This window comes from Carlito syrichta, unplaced genomic scaffold, assembly GCF_000164805.1.
Source record: "Carlito syrichta isolate Samal-C Ts95f unplaced genomic scaffold, Tarsius_syrichta-2.0.1 Scaffold79544, whole genome shotgun sequence".
Classification (NCBI taxonomy): domain Eukaryota; kingdom Metazoa; phylum Chordata; class Mammalia; order Primates; family Tarsiidae; genus Carlito; species Carlito syrichta.
In genome coordinates, this window is record NW_007023640.1 from 427 (window position 1) to 8,190 (window position 7,764).

Genomic DNA, 7,764 nt, shown 5'->3' on the forward strand with positions numbered 1-7,764 from the left:
CATATGTGGCCTTTTATGGTTGGCTTCTTTTGCTTAGCATATAATATTCCAGGGTCCATCCATGATGTAGTATACATCAGTACTTCATTCCTTTTTATGATGGAATTAGCATTCCCATTGTACAGATATTCTGCATTCTGTTTATGCGTTCATCAGTTGCTGGATATCTGGGGTGTTTTCACCTCATGGCTGTTATGGATAATGCTGTTATGAACATTCATGTACAAGTTTTTGTGTGTTCTCTCACATAGACACCTGGAAGTGGATGACTTTGTGAGTAACCAGCTAACTTCTTACCAAAGCAAATGACCACTTTCTCCAGCAACATATGAAGGTTTCACTTTCTCCACATTCTCGTCAACACTTGTTATTGTCTATTTTGTTTTCACGTTAGCTATCCCTGTGGGTGTGAAACAGTAACTTGTTGTGGGCTTGACTTTCATTTTCCTCATGACTAATGATGTTAAGCATCTTTCATGTGCTTATTGGCCATTTGTATATCATGTGTGCTATTTCTATGCATAAAAACAAGATGCAAGTTTATAAATATAATACGATCCCAAGATGTTTACAAAACACAGGGGGGAAAAAAATCTTCCAGGAAACGTACAAAGATAATGGTGGTGGATGACGTTGGGTAATAGGATGATGACTGATTTTTATTTTCTTTTAAACCCCTCTGTAGCTCCCACATGTCGGCAGTGAGTATGAATTATTTTCAAGATCCAAGGCTTAAGGCAGGCATGATTGACTTTTGGATGGGCATGCACTTGCATATCCATCTGAGCAGGAAGGCACCAGGCAGCTGGACATCATGGCCACAGTGTCACCTTGGGCCTCAAAAGGCTGTGTCCCCTTTCCTTAAGGTCCTCATGACTGTAAGAGAGGAGAGTATCCATCAGCACCATCAGCACAGGTGAGGGATGCCTGGTCCCCTCTTCCCAGTGAGGAAGGAAGGAGACCTGGTCCAGGCAGGCTGTGGAAGAGAAGTTAGATTCTTCACGCAGAGGAGAGTCACTCTTCAGGCAGTCACAGAGATGGGAGGAACCAGGCAAGGGCAACCAGCCCAAGTGGGCAAGGCTAGAGGGGGAGATTTGGACTCCCAGGACAATGGGGGAAAAGAAGAGATGGCAGGGAAGGCTGGTGCAGTGAGAGAGGGCTACACCTAGAGGTGGGAACGGTTGAACTGAGTCCTGCAGGACAGATCTGCTGTGGACAGACCAAAAAGGGGAGGGATTGCATTCTTACCTGCCTAGTGTCCATTACTGCCTGTTCAGTGTGTAAAATCTCCCTCCACCCCCATCAGTCAGCAAACAGCTCCCTACAGACAGTGCCCAGGTCTCCTCCTCCCTCCTGCCAAGAAGGAGGGTGGGAGAGGGATGGATCATGCCACTGTGTTCCATAAAGGGGGCCTCACTTGAGTGGGGGCAGCAGGCAGCAGGCTGGGGCCCAGAAGGGCACACCATGGGGAAGACACAAGGGAAAGTCCTGGGACTTTCCACACCAGAGGGAAACTGGGAGAGAGACTCAAGCAGCTTCCAGAAGAACTCCAAAAGGCTAACAGACACAAGAAGAGACATTCAGCTCATTAGTGAAGGGGAGATGTAAATCAGGACCGGGATGTGACAGCGCTGTCACCCATCTGTCTTGCAAACACTTGAAGCTGGGTCATGTTGAGTGCTGTGGGGCTGTGGGGCTCTGGGGGCCTCAAGGGGCCCAGGTGTGGGGGGTTTCAGAGGTTGCTGGGTGGGGAATGCAGATATGCAAGCAGTCATCTGACACCCCTCAGTCACATCAGGAAGGGGCTAATATCTCAGCCCCGCTAATATCTCAGCCCCGCTCCCCCCCAAAGTGAGCCTCTGTGACAGACTAACTCCCACAAATTCAGGAGGTGGGGAGATATGAATGTTCCCCTGAAGGGCAGGGGAGACAGGACAGGATGGGACCACGTGGGTGAAGACACCATGGGATACCACACGCAGCCAAAACGATGAACCAGACACACACTCTGGAGCACATAGGGTCTCTCAGGGCACAGTGCCGTGGAGACGTCAGATGCAGACAGGGCATGTACCAATAGCATTCATGTCAGTGAAAACACAGATACATGAAATGCCACATATTTTTCGAGACCCATAAAAAAACAGTCACATTAAACACTTTGGCTCATTTGCCTGTAGGCAGAAGGAACAGGGGTGGGGACAAAAGAGGGTGTGTTTTACACATGAATAAAACAGGAAGGGCCTGGCGCAGACAAGGAGTTACAATGTAGCATGAACCAAAGGATGATGTCCATTAAATAAAGGGTGTGGACACGCTCCCCACTCCCAGAGGCACATATATTCACTCCAGTACCAATTCATTCACAAGTTTATTGGCTCCTCAGAACATAGGACTAGAGCCCCCAGACCCCAGGAGGTGATGAGAAGGGACACAGAGGACCGAGAACATCCAAAGTGGGCATACAGGGATCTAGGGAAAGGGTCAGAAGCAGAGGTGGGAGGAAGGGCTACCCCTGCCCAGGGTTGGGTAGCAGCTGGGTGGGGTGTGGCCTGAAGGTTCTCAGGTACCCTTCGTGCCTCCAGATAGGGGCGGAACCACTGCAGCTTCCCCCAGTCAGGTGTGGGTTCCTGTTGTGCGAAGGGGCCAGCCTAGCACATAGATGTCAGCACCTTTGCCCTCGAGTGGGAAGGCATGGTCCACTTAGTGCAGGTTCTCCAGGTTGGCAGAAGCTCAGGGTCATGGCCATGCCACTTCCATGAGATCTCAGTCCTCACCTCCAGGGACAAGAGAGAGGATGTTAGGAAAGTCCCAATATGGCTTTGCTACCTAACCCCCATGAAACTGAGCATGCAGAGAGATGCCATGTACGAGAAACAGAGACACAGCAGGAAAAGCCAGGATTGGCCACAGACACTGCTAAGTACTACCTCTGAAGGATACTACTTCCTCCTTCCTGTAAGTATCTCACCATTGCCTTAGCTCCTTTTTCTGCCTTTTAGCATTGCCTTTGTCTGTTCCTAGTGAAAAACTTTTGCAAGTGCTTTCTTGAGTTCCTGGCTGAATAACTACCCTGACTCCTTGAATCACTTAGACACTGCTCTGGGGCTTGATTTTGTGAGCATGACTTGGGCCACTGGAAATCTGTCCAGAGGGCATGACATGAAGGGAGAGAGGACTCTGCACTCTGAGGGGCTGCAGGAACTGATGGTATCTGAAAAAGTAGCCTGCAGTGGAGCAGAAGGGTGCTATAGTTGAGGGGGCAGGGCTGTTTGTATCCTTCCATGTCGAAGGTCAGGGGCAGAGGGAGCTGAGAGATGGGTCCACCTAACAGAGCTGAACTGGGGCTGTGGTGAAAAAGAAAAGGAGATAGATTTCTGTTCCACATAAAGATGATTTTCCCCACAGGTGCCTGACAACAGAAAGAGCTATCGTAAAGCTAGTAAGCTCCCCATTCCCAGAGGTATGTAACCATCTGGTCTCCAACACTGCTTCCTGAGAGGTTCCTTTACAACTCTTCATGGAGGCTCCTTTCCCAGACATGACCAGCCTTCCAGGGGCCTGGAAGGGTCATGGCCATGCCACTTCCATGAGATCTCAGTCCTCACCTCCAGGGACAAGAGAGAGGATGTTAGGAAAGTCCCAATATGGCTTTGCTACCCAACCCCCATGAAACTGAGCATGCAGAGAGATGCCATGTACGAGAGGTGGGAGGAAGGGCTTCCTTCCAGGGGCCCCCAGGGCCCATGACCTGCTCACCCAGACACTGCAGCCCTGACACATGATAAGGCTGTGTGAGACTCTAAGGAGCTGGGCTGGGAGGGACTGGGGTCACAGGGGAAGGCACAGTCCGGACAGAGGTAGCAGGGAAGAGGGAAGCGATAGTCCACAACTAGGGCACAGGGCACCGGTTGCTGGGCTCCCACAGAATGCATTCCGCAGTCTTTCTACCATCTTTTCCCCAACCAACCCCAGGTTATGGCTTGGGCCAGGTGTGTATGAAAAGGAAATTTAGATGCATTTATAATTTACTATGTGCCAGGGACATTGTCTCATAGAACTGTCATAGCAAGTCTGCCAGGGCTGTGCTGTTGGCCTGTTTCTCTGACTTTATTTAGGCATCCCTCATGAATGAGCACATCACTTGGCACATAAGAGGGGCTCAGTAAAAGTTTAACAGATAGGGTGGGCAGGTGGATAAGTGAATGGGTTCACGGGTAGCTGAATGAATAGAGAGTTAATGAATGGATGGGAAGAAGAACAGAAGACAGGGAAGAAGGAAGGGCCAATGGATGGATGGGTGGATGGGTGGATGGATGGATGGATAGATAAGTGAATGGGTTCATGGGTAACTGAATGAATAGACGTGGACAAATGGGTGGGTGGAAGTAAGGGAGGAAAGAAGGAAGGAAGGAAAGAAGGAAGGAAGGAAGGAAGGAAGGAAGGAAGGAAGGGCCAATGGATGGGTGGATGGATAGTTGAATGGATAGAAAAAATGGATGGATAGATGGAAAATGGACAGACAGATGGACAGTCGAACAGATGGGTGACGGGTGAAAAGAATAGCACTCGCCCTATCATGAAGTTCACCAAGGCCTATGGACACCAGCAGCTCCCGCCTGCCCGAGGACTTGGAGGGAAAGAGTGTCTGCTGGGGGCTTACCTGGAAGGAGCCCAGCCCCAGCCCAGTGGGAGGCGGATGCCCAGGCCAGCATTGTCAGGCAGGAAGTTGAAGATGATGTAGTGGTTTTCAAACAGTGGGATGAGGAAGAGTGTTGACTTGGAGAGACACCTGCAGGAAAGACATGCTCTAGGCTCCCAAGGCTGGAATCAGAGACTCCAATGTGCACAGCCCACTCTCCCTTCCCATCACCTCCTCAGACCCACTCTGTGTATAGCCACCTGGCATCTCTGCCTCCCACACTCACCCTGGGCTTCCTTACTTCAGGACCCTGGATCCTGCTGTTCTCTCTGCCAAGTGCTCTTGTCCTAGTGTATTCCAAAATCTATGCATCTTTCAAAGTCTAGTTCAAAGACTGCTTCCTCCAGGAAGTCTTCCTTGCCCTTTCCCTCTCCTCATCTAGAAAGGATCTCCTGCCCCAGGCTTCCCTAGAAATTGATTCCAGCACTCATTGGCATGGCAATTGGCTATTTGGAGTCCCGATCCTTCCAAATGTGGTCTCCTAGAAGATAGGGACCAACTCTATTCTCTCTCTGGGAATATGGGGAAGAGTATAGAGATGGGACCCGGAATATCTGCTGAATGAGACAGAAACACACTAAAGTCCCTCAGTTACCCTCTCTCAGTGTCCAACACAAACACACACACACACACACACACACACACACACACACGCACACTGCTGTACCAGTACTGGGACTGGGTGTGGAGGCTGCCCTGAGCCAGCTCCAGCTTCCTCAGCAGGATGCGGATAATACTGAGAAAAAGTCCAAAGTTCACCTGTGAACAGAGGCATGGGCGGATGGAGGGTAAGGGTCAGGTGTAGCCCTGGATGGCCTGAGATGGGGCCTCAGCACTTTGGGGGGCTAGACTCCTGAATCCTTGACACACAGGGATGTGCAAGTGGATGGACGCACAGACAACCACCCCAAAACTTGTAGCCTGGAGGCTGGGAGGTCCCACGTGCAAGCCAAGGAGAGCAGAGGAGGGCTCAAGCACCCCCCTCCAGTCCTGGGATCAAGGCAGGGAGTGTCAGGTCTTGCCGCGGGCCTCCTGCTGCCTCCCAGGCTCTTCTCTAGCACAAAGCAGGTGCCCCTCACTTTGCACAATTGCTAAGCTGAGAAAAGGTTGCACATGTGAAAAGGTTGCACATGTGAAAAGGTTGCACATGAGAAAAGGTTGCAAGCCACGTGAAATGGTCCTCACTGCCTCTGTGTTCTGTGTGGGAGCTGGGGAGAAGGTTGCACTCAGCCGTAGGCTCTGCCTCCTTCCCCCCACCCTCAGTCTCTCCCAGCAGTGCTAAAAGGTCTTCAACCAGCTCACCAGATCATCAAAACTCTGAGCTACAACAGCCTGCCTTCTGGTTGAGAACACCCCTCTGGTTACCAATGCGCTACTGAGGCCCAGAGAGGGTCTCATAGACACTCAGCAGCAGAGCAAAGCTGGAACCCGGGTATCCCAACTCCCACCCTGGCCATGCTCAGCCCTTTGGTGGGTTCAGGGAGGTTCACTGAATAAAACCCAGGGACTGACCCCCACGGAGAGGACAATGGGCCCTTTGATGATCCACCAGTAGGGGGAGCTGTTGTCTAGGTCCCAGCACCTCTGGAGGCAGGACAGGAACAGTGACTGCAATATCCCGTTCTGTGACACCCCACATGCCTCCCGCTGTCTCCTCTCTGGCACTCACATCCCTGGTCTCACCCCACCTGCCTTCCAGCCCTCTTTCTTGACACAACCAGTCAGCCTCCCCTGAAAGGGGCGCCCCAATCCAGGCTGGGCCCACCCTTTCTCTCCACCTCATTGGATAAACATCTCTAAAGTCGGTGGATTTGATGCCTCCTTGCTGGTCCCAGGACTTACCTTTTTCCGGACAGTCCCACTCCACCGGGTAACCCTGAACCCCCCTCTCCTACCCAGTCCATGTCCTTTCTGGGGCATCCACAGCCTGCCTTCTGGTCTCCCATCCCCCAGTCTAGTTGGGAAGTCCCTCCTTTCCTCTTCCCAGCCTGCCTGTCTGTCCCACACCCCATGCTGACTCACGCAAGATCCTCGAAGGCCAGCTTACAGACCACCCACGTGCCAGTGAAGAACACAGGCAGCCCTGTGGGGGCATAGAGGAGACAGAGCAAGGGGGGTCTACATACTTGGCTCTGAGATCTGTCCCCCAACCCCACCACCAGCCACACAGCACACTGCAAAGGCAGGAGCAGGTACAGGCCACAGCCAGGGACTAGTCCTGCTCTCTAGCACCTGCTGCAGGGCTGCAGCCATCCTCACATTTCCCTGGGCCTTAGCATGAGGTGAAGGGGCCTTTAAGTGAGCTCCCTGGGCCTCCCCAGCCCTCGGCCTCCCTAGTCCTCTACCTCCCCATGGTGTCCCACTGGTCCCCATGCTCACCCCAGCCAGCAGCAATCAGTCACCAGAAGGCTCTCCTTGAGCTGAGGGAAGTGGAGGCCAGGAGGCAGTTCAGGTAGATGGCTTCTGCCGACAGCCAGCTGAAGTTGGTCATGGTGGCAAAATGGGAGGTAGCCACGGAGACCTTGCACAGAGCCTGGGGGCCAGGATCTGGCTGCTTCAGAGCTGGGACACCCATGGAAGCCCCCATCCAAATCTCCCCTACCCCACTCAGACCTGGAACCTCCGGGCCCTGCCACCTCAGTCTGGGCCATTTGATTCCTTGGGCTTCCCAGAAGGGCTGAAGTAGTATAAGGTGATGGCTAAGGCCATAGATGTGGGTTGGGGACAGCCTGGGCTCCGATGTCCTGTCTATTGGCTATGCGAACCCCTCATGCCTTGGCTCGCCATCTGTGAAAGGAAACGTTCCCAGAACCTGGTTTCTGTCCTTGTTCATGACTCATGGGAGTCAAGGGAAACTCTAAGAGTCACTTCTGCTTTTACTCTCACACCCTCCTTCCCCAGAGCTATGACTAGGGAACAGAATCCATTCAGGCCCAGCTCTGTCTGCAAACACACTGTACCACCCACGCATGCATTCACTTGCTGCATGACTTGCTCGCCTACCAGGCGAGTGGGACCACCTCTGAGCCCAGACGACCCAGGTTTGGCCCCAGCCCCTCTGC

The 7,764-nt window shown here is 52.4% G+C and overlaps 1 pseudogene; it reads right to left on the reverse strand.

The window, feature by feature from the left end:
• Window positions 1-4,663: 4,663 nt before the first annotated feature.
• LOC103257009 lies at window positions 4,664-7,277 on the reverse strand (annotated as a pseudogene).
• Window positions 7,278-7,764: the final 487 nt, after the last annotated feature.